Source organism: Charadrius vociferus, unplaced genomic scaffold (assembly GCF_000708025.1).
Source record: "Charadrius vociferus isolate BGI_N301 unplaced genomic scaffold, ASM70802v2 scaffold600, whole genome shotgun sequence".
NCBI classification, from domain to species: domain Eukaryota; kingdom Metazoa; phylum Chordata; class Aves; order Charadriiformes; family Charadriidae; genus Charadrius; species Charadrius vociferus.
The window spans coordinates 219469-231027 of NW_009646404.1; positions in this window are offsets into that span (position 1 = coordinate 219469).

Genomic DNA, 11559 nt, shown 5'->3' on the forward strand with positions numbered 1-11559 from the left:
GGGCTGCCTGGCCCGTCCTGCACGGTAGCTTTTCAACGAGAGGAAATAACTGCACGAGTGCGACTGGAGATCCCTTCCAATTCGCAACGCGAAGGTTCCCCAGGGAAAAAACGAGGAGGAAAGATTACGAGGAGGAAGTGAATCTGTTATCAGGAGCAGCCTGATAAATAAAAACCCATCCAAAATCTGCCGCGCGGCACTTGCCAGCTCTTGTTGGGTTTACGTAAGCGATTAGAAATAGGAACTGTTTCACTCCGGGCGAGAGCGGGTGGGAACCGCTCCAGCTCCCTGTTTGGGTTGGGTTGGGGGGGGGTGGTGGTGTTGTTGTTGGAAAATGCCAATTTGTCAAAGTGGAAACATTTGGCAAGAATTCACCCATTTCGACAAACTTCTGTCAAAACACAGCCAGGGAGGCTCGGGAAAGGCAGGGAGGGGAGCACAGCCCAGCACAGCCGCCCTCCTCATCCTCAGCGCGGGGGGATCCCTGGGGGGGGCAGGGCTGGGGCTGCCCGCCGGGAGCCGGTGCGGTGGTGCCTTTCGGCGCTGCAGGTTCCCCCTCGGCGCTTGGCACACAGCATGGTCGGAGAAGCAGCACTTTTTCCTTTCTCACCCTGAAAATTGGGGGGAAAGGGCTTAAAACGTGACACCACAGGGCTCGTGGCTGGGGCCAGGAGGGGAACACCGAGCACCGTGGGCACTTCACCTGTGCCCGGGGCTTCCCCAGCCCCATGTTCGGATGAGCCGGTGCGTGGTCCTGTGGGAAAGTCCCCAGCTTCAGCTGAGACCCCACCAGCCAAGGACCTTGCCTTGCCGGCAGCTCAGGCAATTAAGGACAACAAACACTCAGGTGCATTTTTTTAAGCAAAATCAGGACATTTTGTTTAAAAAAAAGGAGTTCCCCTTGCTTGGTGCCATTGGCAGGCAGCAGCCACCCTCATGTCTCCGTGGCTGCCCAGGAAGGGCTGTACGGGACGTGGGATGTGAACCTGGGCCAGGTGGGAGGCGGGTGCCTCTCTGATCCCCTGTCCGCATCATCTGCCACATGTCTTCCCCCTTCGTTAGCACATCTTCGTCTGCGGCTCTGATAACACAACCCACCGGAGAGCTCAGCTTTCTGAGAGTCTGGTGATCCTGTTGAAGGGTTTCCCGCTGCCGCCGCTCGCCGGGCTGCCGGTGGTGCTGGTGCCCGTTGGGGGACAGGGTTGCCTTCCCCGGGCGGGAGCGATGCAGCTGTGATGGGCATGGATGTGTTTGCACCAAGGAGCCATAAGCCGGACAGGCAACAGGGACCGGAGCCAGTGCAGCCAAAACACCGGCCATGCTTGCCGGTCCTGCGCTGTGCCAGGAGTATTAGGAGGATTTATCCTCACATCTGGGGAGAGCAGGGACAGGCACTGCTGTACCCCAACACCTCAGCTTGCTCCCAAGGCTGATGCACACCACGGTCCCCGCTCTGGGTCGTCGTGTAAGCACTGGCACCGGGGGTCTGCACCCTCTGGTGGCACCTGTGGCCACAGGGGGGACTGGCAGCAGTGGTCCCACGGGCTCCCCTGGGACACAGCCGGTCCCCAGGGCTGCTCACAGAATGCGGGAGCCATCGGGCTGCTCTGGCAGAGGCAGATGAAAGTGTTTGGGGCTGTCACCGGCATTATGGATGGGCTGCGAGCGCTGGCGGGGAGCAGCGCACAGACACTGCGGATGTGGAGGAAGCCTCCATGTTTCCGACCCCTGATTGATGAGATGCAAGCGCCGGCCGTTTCACTTAGTATATCACCGATGCCTCAGCCCTCCAACCGGGATGAGGGTGCTTTGAAGCCCAGAGACGATTGTCTCCACTGAAGGACAAGAAGGGTCATTTTTTCCCCCCAGGATCCCGACAGGAGGGAGCGGGTCCCTGGAAAGCCCCATGACCTGGCTGACGGCTCGGCAGCTCCCCAGGGACTGGGGGTCTCCAGCAGCCCCGGGGCAGCTGGAGGAGCGCGGCCACGGGGAGGAAGATGCTCTGTGGAGTGTGGCCAAAGGGGCGTGCGCTGGCTGGAGGTGAGGCACATCCGAGCTGACCAGGAGCTCCCACGGCAGTGATGCCCGGCTGATGGGTGAGCAGCAAAAGGGGAAAATAAAGCAGCAGAGAGGCCTGAAGCCGGTTGGTGCCAGCGCTGCCAGGCTCGCAGGAGGCACCAGGGAGTCACAGGGCTCCCCGGCCAGCAATGGTGGGGTGCAGCTTCCCAGCCGGGCTGCAAATGTCCCCTGCTGTGCCAGGGGCTGCGGGGTCGGGGGCTGGAGCCTGCCTTGGCAGATCTTGTGGCAGAGCATCAGTTGGAAACGTCTGGCGAACATCTCGAAGGGCCATGTGTCTGCACAGCGGCAAGAGCCCAATGCCAGACATGGTTGCACACACATGCCTGGTTTGAATTGGGTTTCTTTTTGGGGAGGGCTTCCCCCAGCCAGGTGCATTGCCCTCTCCTGGCCAAACGCAGGGCTGGACCTGCCAGCCTCCCTGGGGGCTGCTCAGCCCTGAAGGGAGGTGGCGCTGGGACAGAGCAGGCTCCCAGGACAGCCATCCCCAAAACTCCCCGTGCCCCATCGCGGGGCTCACCCGGAGCGGAGGGGTTAGCCAGCCCCACCGCGGGCTGAAATCCTGGTCCCAGAGCGGGTGAGGTTCGTGCTTGACCTGGGACAGCCAAGTGACGAGCCCCACCAAAGGCCAAAAAGAACAACATCAGTGCGGCACCACATGAGCTCAGTGCTCCCCTTGTCTGGCTTCTCCCCCCGCTGCTGAAACCAGTGGGTCTGAGCAGGATGGGACCCCGGATAACCAACCGGCCACCCCGGCACCGCGACCCAGCCTCTCCTCCAGAGACCTCCCCTCTGCCCGCCGCAGCAGGCAGGCAGGAGCCGCAGCGTGGGCGCGCTGGGATTTCCCAAAGTTTGTTATTACAAAGGAAGAAAGAAAAGGGCTCAAGGGATCAGCGGGGATGAAAAATGCTTTAGAAACACGGGAGATCATTTAACAGGTCACCTCCACAGCGGAGTTTGCCAAGCTGATAAAGGCAAGCAAACTTATTAAGGCGCGCACAGCTTGATTCGAAACGGCTGGTCCCAAACAGCCAATTACTCCGGGCCGTTCAAATCCAATTAGGAAGGCTGTTTCCCTGATGACGGTGGTGTGTTTTACAAATACAGCACAACTCCTTGGGTTCAAAGAGCAATCCATAAAAGGGAGCTTGGTAAGAGGCAAGCCAGCACCCGCAGCCAGGGGAGGCAAACCCCGTCCCCATCCCTGGGGATGCAGGTGTCCCTGTCCCCAGGGATGCGGGTACCACATGGCATGGGGAAGGGATGCCCAAGCCCCAGGCATGGTGATGCCTGCTGGAAAAAAAGCCCTGTGACTGTCCCTAAGACATCACAGGCCCCCAGCCAAGGAGAAAGGATCTCCGAGCTGTGGTCCCCACCAGGAACTGAGCTCTGGGATCATCCAGATGCGGGATGCCACCAGGGTCTTTGTCAGTGCCACCCCTCTGTAGTCCTCTCCAAGGTCTCAGCAAAGGCCACCCCTTGTCACCCAGCTCAGCTGGCCTGTGACATTAGCAAGCCTTTCCCTAGAGACCTGGCAAGTTTTGAGGTTTACCCACTGGGTATTAAAATAAAATAAAGTATCGTCAACGTAATGTTGCAGCGAGATTTGCCCTGAGCCTGCTGTGGGGGGAGAGGCAGGTTTGAGAGGGAGAAACCCAGATGGGACCACCAGGGCTTTGCCCGAGCTCACCAGGGCCAGCTGAGTTGGGATGGATAGGAGCAAAAAGGAAAAGGAATGAATCATGTCTCGCCTAATTGGGATCATGGGCACTGCGGTACAGCAAACAGAGCTGATCCCCTCCGGACCTCGGGGGTTCCCATCACCTGGGGCAAAGGAGACACCAACAAACTCATCACCACGCTCACGCGGAGGATGAAAAAACCTGCAAACCCCATCCCTGGTCCAAGAGGGTGAGCGGGTTTGAGGGATGGGAAGGGCCGGGGTCGGGGCACAGCGGCTCCAGCACCTTCGTGGCCATCCAAATCCTCACCGCAACCGCTCCAACGGGTTTGCTTCAAGATCTGGCATGCGGCCACCTCTGGGGTGTAGCACAGCCCCTGTTATTAAAATGTGTGACAGCAGCTCAAGATGGAAAGTGAAGTTGTACATTCTCCATCTGAAGCTCCGGGAGGAATTTCAAGCAGGGGAATGCAATTTCCAGCCTGGAGGAGAGCCAGCAGCACCAGGGCGAGATTTTTCTTAATATGGTTTTGCAAAACTCGAACACAGAAAATTGCCCGTAGCTATAGCAATACCAGCGAGCTGGAGACAGCCCCTCTTGGGGAGGAGGCCAGGCATTTGCACAACAAAAACACCCACCAACTCCAACAAACCTGCTGTCCCCTGCCGCTGCCGGGACGGGATGATCGGCCACCTTAGCTCCCCGCTCCAGTCCGGTCTCCGGTGGGATTTGAGGGCTGAGCCAGGTGGAGGCTGCGTGGACCGGGGCAAAGCCACTCTCCTGCCTGTCTCGGAAAGGGAGCACCATCCCAGGAGGGAGAGTTTGGGCAGGGGAAGCGATGCCCCCAGCATCGGATGCTGGCAGCCACCTTGCAAAACTCCCCATGGGACAGCAGGACACTGCTGCACAGCACCACGCGCCTTCCCGCAGCGGTGCAGGTGACCAAACGGCGACACCGCATTTCACAGAAGGCAAAACCTGGTGCTGGCAGCGCCGAAGGGAGGAGCTGGCTTTTCCCAGACCCTCAGCGCTTGCAAGTCTCTGCTCCCTCCATCGGCCCAGGAGGGACGTGGGTTCAACAGCTCCTCCTTATTCTCCTAACGGTGTTTGGGGGCAGTGGCGGGGTCCCAGCAGGGCAGCAGCGTCCCCAGACATGAGGGTTCAGCCGTCCCGCTGCCCTCTGCCTCCACACCAGCCCGGGGCGCACTGCCTGCTCACGGCAGCGCAGAGGCGGCTGGCTCCCGGCCAGCTGGAGTTACAAAAGGAGCCTTCCCCCTATTTCTGCTTTTGATTTAAATAATCCCAATAAGGGGATAAAGCAGCCAAAACCCACTGATTTTTTTAACGCTTCAATTTAAAAAATAATATACATGAAATGTGCGATTTTTATTAGAGTAGGCAGAGCTGCAGAGTATCAGACAGCCCTTCACTAACCAAACCTCTGTCCCCGGGACACCAGCTATTAACTCTGCCATCCAGAGCTCTCAGACATCCTCCACACAGCGTCCCAGCTCTGCCTTGGCCCCGCTTTCCTTCTCATTTCCCATGCAAACACAAACTTGGGACTGGCTGCAATTATTCCTTTATTGGTGCCCTCCTGGGCGAAGACGCAAGAGTGACAACGGTTTCACATCACCCTGGGAGTGAAAAATTACAGAGATAGGGAGAAGTGGTCCTTTTTTTTCCCCTTTGTTTAATTTGCTGTTACCCAGCAGCTGGTCACACAGGTCTGTGGAAGCAGAGGGATTTCTTTACCCTGGTTAGATGTATGGGGCAACAAGGCCATTTCCAGCTGAGAGAGTCCCTTCTTGAAGAAGCCTGGCGATGCCACAGTCGGCCAGTGAAGCATCGCCGTTTGCAGGTGGCCGACGGCTGCAGCTGAAGCCGACAGCACAGAGCCCATCTGGCTGCAGCCTGGGGACAGGGTCGGACTTTTAGTGTGGTGCCCAGTGCCCTGATGGGTGTTTCAGGGGATCCGCAACCCAAAATCCCTGAGGATAAGGTGGGTTCAGCGCTGTGGAAGTGAGAAAGTCCCTGTGGGTTTACTGGAGTCATGACCCAAGGGTGAGCTGGCAGCACCTCTGCCTTCCTCGGGCAGGGAGGGAGCAAGATACCAGGTCCCACCATCAGCCCCTCGTTATCAGCCTCTCTGACACCCCTTATATCCCCTGCAGTTATTTCTGCACGTGCTACATCAATCTGCGCAGAGAGCAGTTGAGTGACTGACCAGCCAGAGGTACTTGACAACTGCTTACCTGCTCTTTACAAGCTTACTAACTCGGTGGAACCATAATTATATGTTCATTGCTGATCTCATTTAGAGTTAATTACATGCCAAATAGACCTATCTCTAATGTGCTTGGAAGCATCCCAATAAAGGCTCTGAGCAGCCCATCAATACGTATGAGAACGTGAGTATTCATTCTGCCAGTTGTTTCACCACCGGTGCTTATTTGCAGGTCTAAATCTATAGCATCATCCCATTTTGGTCAGCGGAGGGGGAGATGCAGCACCAGTTCAGCTCTGAGGGAGGAGGCAAAAACAGGGGAACCTCTCCTGGTCGCACTGGGTGAGACCTGACCCACGGCAGCACCAGGGTCAGCCCCAAACCCATCAGCAGTAGTAGCAACATGGCTAGGACGGGGCCAGTTTGGCAGATAAAATAGCGTGTCACACTGAAGTTCCTCACTTCTTTTTTTTAAATGCATCTACAACAGTCTAGTAATAGGGTTGCCGCATGGTTTCATCCCACATTTTTAGCCTAAAAATGGAGCTGACTCCATTTGGGTCATGCCCCCATTGCATTTCCCACCCCCTGCTGCTGGGCTGGGGGCTGCCAGCTGCGCCAAAGGCACTGGGACAGCACTGGTGTGGCACTGGGGAACCTGAAAGGTGCACCAGCACCCTGAAAAACGATGGTGGCAAGGGAGGGATGCCAACCCCAAGCCCTCTCTGGCATCGTGGTGCTAAGCCCACCGGAGAGAGCCGGGAGGGCTGGAGCCCAGCCGAGCTCTCCCATGCACTGGGCAGGCAGGGCGGGCTCCGTGCTGTAAAAGACAGGCACAGCTTGTCACCTTGGCGGGCAGAGCCGGAGAATTATATCCTAAATGCTCACAAAATCAGCCGGTAAGCGCGCAGAGCTGTTCCCAATCAAGCAGCGGGCCGGCACAGCTGGGGCGCATCCTCACCACTCGCTTGCAGCGTGCTGGGTTCCCCCGAGTCGCAGCCAGCGAGCTCCGCGCCGCCGTGCCCAATCTCTGTGGGAACCGGCTTTTTTTTTTTTTTTTTTTTCCCAAGCAAATTGGTTTACAAATTTCCTTTTTTTTTTTTTTTTCCGGAAAAAAAAACCAAAACTGTTTTGGGGGTGGGGAGTGTTTTGCTTGTTTGCCTTTAAAAAATAATGTCACCAGGCACAGATGGCCACATTTATGAGTCTGTGAAGCTCTGGCATGCCCCCTGCTAATTCCTTGTGCAGGTGGGGGTTAGTTTTTATTTGGCTCTGGTTCAGCCAAATATTCAGTGGCCAAAGGGAGAGGAAGGTGTGGGATCGAGAACTGGAACATCTGGAGCAGAGCCGAGCAATAACGAAACCCAAAGCAAAGTTTTAAAGAAAATTTCTCAAATGAATGGTGGGGAAAAGTGGAGTTCAAAAGGCTCCGTGCTGCCAGCGAGGAGGGAGGCAGGCTCCCAAGTGCTCTTCTGTCAGGCGTTTGGTTGGATTTTGGGAGCTGGAAAAAAAAAAAAAAAAAGAAAAAGAGTGTGGTGTTGAAGGAGGAGGCAAAACCACTGGATGAAACCCTGGCCAGCTGCACCCCAGGCAAAACCTGCTCCTCCGCTGCGGACAACGCGGATTCCAGAGCTTCATGTGATAAAACCTGAATTTCAGAAGTTTTTCAGTAGCAGCAGAGGGATCAGACTGTGATTTGGGTTTAGAATCCCGGCTTTTAGCCCCCACAAGATGGGGACGGTCCCGCTCCCCGGGCCAGCCCGGAGCTCTCCCTGCATGCCACGGTTGATGCAGGTTTGGCCCTGGCACAGGGCAGCGGCTGCGGGTGCCCCCGGCATCACACAGGCTTCATTTCGCAAGCAGCCCTGCCAGCAGTATTTAAGTCATATATAAGGGTAATGCGTTTTCTTTGTCTGTTTTCATTGTCTATTCCAGTCTTAATTCTGCAAAACCCCTACGACAGCAAAATATTGCACCATTAAGAGCAGCTAATGAACGGATAATGAATCGGGTAATGAACATAACGAGCTAATACTCTCATTTCCCCAAATAGTGGCATGCATCACGTGCGCTCATGAATTACAGCTGCTGAAATCAAAGCTCGAGCGGCCGGCAGGTCACACCACAGCCATCCGTGCTGTGCACACCACGACCCCTCTTTCTGGGTGAAAAACACCCGCTTTCTGGCAAGACCTTGGGTCTCACCGGGGAGCGAGGAGAGGCGAGTGGAATGGGGCTGAGGGGAGCACCGCTGCTTGCCGGGAGCTGCCGCCGGCACGAGGGCAGGGTCCGGCCGCGGCTGCCGTGCCTCACCCAGCAGGCGAGGGCTGCTCCCGCTCATCTCTCATCATCTGCGATGCACATGCTGAAGCAATCAGCGGGGAAAGGCTGGAAAGCCTCCAAAATGGGAGAGGGCGCAGGGTACGCTCGCGTTCCCGCAGCCCCGGGGGCTGCAATACCTCCCGCACCAATAAACTGCAGGTGCTGGGGGGATTGCGAGCACTTGCCCACGCACTGCAATAGCATTCGGATTCTGCCTCCCCGGCCCCTTCCCGGCTCACACATGGGCAGGAAAAAGCATTGGGGAAAAAAGCCACATTTAGAGACAAAAGCCCCTTGGTGGTGAGGATCCCCTTTCCCGAGGACAGTAGGCATCTGGTTCCTATACATATATACATACAGGCACCCACATGTGCTGCATGACCCCGCGGGCGCCATTCCCTCCCCAAAAAGGCAGGTCAGCGCTCGCCGGCTCTGCAGGAAGGAGCCGGGGCTTTGTCTGGAGCCAGGTCGACGACAGGAGCTTTCAGACAGATCACCCGGGCTCTGCCGCGTCTGGGAGAGACGGAGCTGGGACCGAAGCTGCCAGTAACCTGAGGCTCATCAGCCCGAGAGCTCCGCTGAGCAGGGAGAGCTGTCCCGGGGGCCCTTGGATCGGCATCACTCCACATGGGCATGTGGTACCCACCAGCATCCCATGCCTCAAAGCTTCATCTGAATATTTGGGTGCTTTTGCTCCGGGACTCTCCTGTCACTCCCCATGCACACCCATCGGGGTCAGCTGCAAAGCGGCAGAACCATCTCATCCACCCGGGACCCTCTGCCTGTTCCTCCACCTCCTGCCAAAGACATCCCAACAGCACCAGCTCCTGCCCCTGCGCGAACTTCACGGATAAAGCCCTGGAGACCCACAGAGAAGGGGAGACCCAACAGCCCTCACTGGAGGGAGTGTGGGAGCATCCCCACCAGCTCACTGGGCTGCAGCACAGCACGCGGTGATGTATGTTCCCACCTTGGGTCTCCCTCATCACCCGACCCGGCTTCTGAGCACAGATAAAACCAACGAGTAAGCCCGTAAATCTATAATGCTGGGAATAGGTTTTAGGATCTCACCTTAGGGGTGAAACCCAGAGAGATGCCTGTCTGTACTGCGCACCCGTCCTGCACCAGGGCTCGAGTCCCCACTGCAGTAGCGGGAGGGGACAGGAGCACCCCAGCATGGGGGACCAGTGCATTCTCCAGGCACCTCCTCATGCTGGGGGTCTCATGCAGCCTCAGCCCGGCTTTTGCATCCCAGGCTGCCAGGATGAGGCCAAAAAGTGGGACAGATGACAAGCCAAGGGCAGCTGGAAGAGCGCAGACACAGGGACCGGCTGCCCACAGCCTCCCAAACAGGGACATGTCTGGGATGAGCCTGCTGGCTCTGCGCTGGCCGTGTCTTCCAGGGCATCTCTGCATCCCTCTCCCTCATGTCATCCCTACCTTTAACTCTTGCGGCCATCGGAGCTCCTTGGAGCATCCTCTGCCTCCCCAAAACAGACAGAGCTGCCCGATAGGGTGCCAGGGGACACTTCGGTGCTGGGACCCCCGATGGTGCTCCCCCACCCCATGCAGCACCAGGCACAGGGCCAGGACTTGGGGCTGCCCCCCTCCAGCTCCTCTCCCGCTGCCCCCCGCAGCAGGACCAGCCCGCAGGACCCGCCATCCCGGGGCTCCTGTGAACACCCCGTGGTCATTTTTAACCTCAGATCTTTGGCGTTATTAATAACATACATGTGGGTCTCGCTTCCCCTATGGGATAACATCTGGGGGATATTCATCACGGCCACCGCGGGCTGCAGCCCCCCGCTCTCCCTGCGGAGCGGGATGGGTCACATCTGAGCACCGAGCCGCTTGATGTGGAGTCATTAGCATGCACAGACTTCCAGCCCAATTACTTGACAGATGAAATCAAGATCCGTTGGCCTTATTGTTTGCATCTGGAGCGCTGCATCCGCACACACTCCTCCTGCCTCCTCCTCCTCCTCCTCCTCCTCCCCAGCCTGGTCCTGGCTGCACCAGCGTTGGCTTCATCTGGATGTCGTTTACCATGGCTTGGCTTATGGGAACATATCAAACACACCGTAATAAAATTAGTCCTACACAAGAGCAATTATCCACAGCACCTTCAGAGGGCAAAAGATGCACCGTTTCCCCATCGTTCTTTCTCTGCCCGTTTGTGGGGAGAGGAGCCTGCTGATTTTCCTCCCATGAGCAGCTCTCGCGGGAGAAGGTTTGCTCTCGCAGGCGAAGGTCTGCTCTCACAGGAGAAGGTTTGCTCTCGCAGAAGGTTTGCTGTCCCGGCGCGTGTGGAGCAAAGCCCAGGTGGATCACACCACCACCTGTTTGCAGTTCCAGTTTCGCAGCCAAGCTGCTGCTATTCTACCGACCGATTTCACACAAAGGAACAATTATGCTTCATTTCTACCCATTAACACGTTCGACAGCATTGAGCTTGCTTAAGGAGGGGGGAAAAGAAAGAAAAAAAAAAGAAAAAGTTGCGTCAGAAATATTTGAGGTGCTGAAGTCAGCACGCAGGTGTCGGGGCTGACACAGTGCCTTGCAGCGTGCCCGCACCAGCCCAAGCAGAAAGCTCCTAATCCTGGCAATTACAGCCCAAAAACACAGGCGTGGGGATGGGGCTCACACCCCAGCACACCCGGGGCAGCTCCGGCCACTGCAGCGGGTGGGTTTGGCTTTGCCCTGAAGCCTCTCCAGGAGCTGTTAGTTAGGGGAGAGGAGGTTAATTCTTGCCACGCGCCTCCCACGGTGCTTTGCTCCTCTCGAGGAGCTGATGCTTCACCGGGGGCTCCACTCCGTTGCAGGACGTGAAGGCAGGATCTCTCCAGAGGAAGCCCCGAGTCCTCCCGGGCCATCGCTGGGGAAGCAGCGAGGGTCAGCCACGGGCAGAGATGGCCCTGGCTGCTGCTGGGACATCACCCCCACTTGGCATCGTCCCCAGGGCAGAGGTGCTGGTGCCCCCTTGGTGGCTGACGTGGCGTGCAGGACGGTGCCCGTCCAGCCCCGCGGCCAGCACAGAGCTGTAGAGGGGACGAGGGGCTGCCTCGGAGACAGGCACCAAGCGGCGTAAAGAATTTGGGTTTCTTTTTTCCCCTGTAACCCATCTGTCCTTAATTTCTTTGGGGGTTTCACTCCAAATTCTTCAGATTCTACGGCAAATGCTTTGCAGTCCTCGGCTCAGCTCGCCTCAGCGGCTGCCCAGCTCAGAGCTGCCTGCAACCGGAGCGGAGGGAA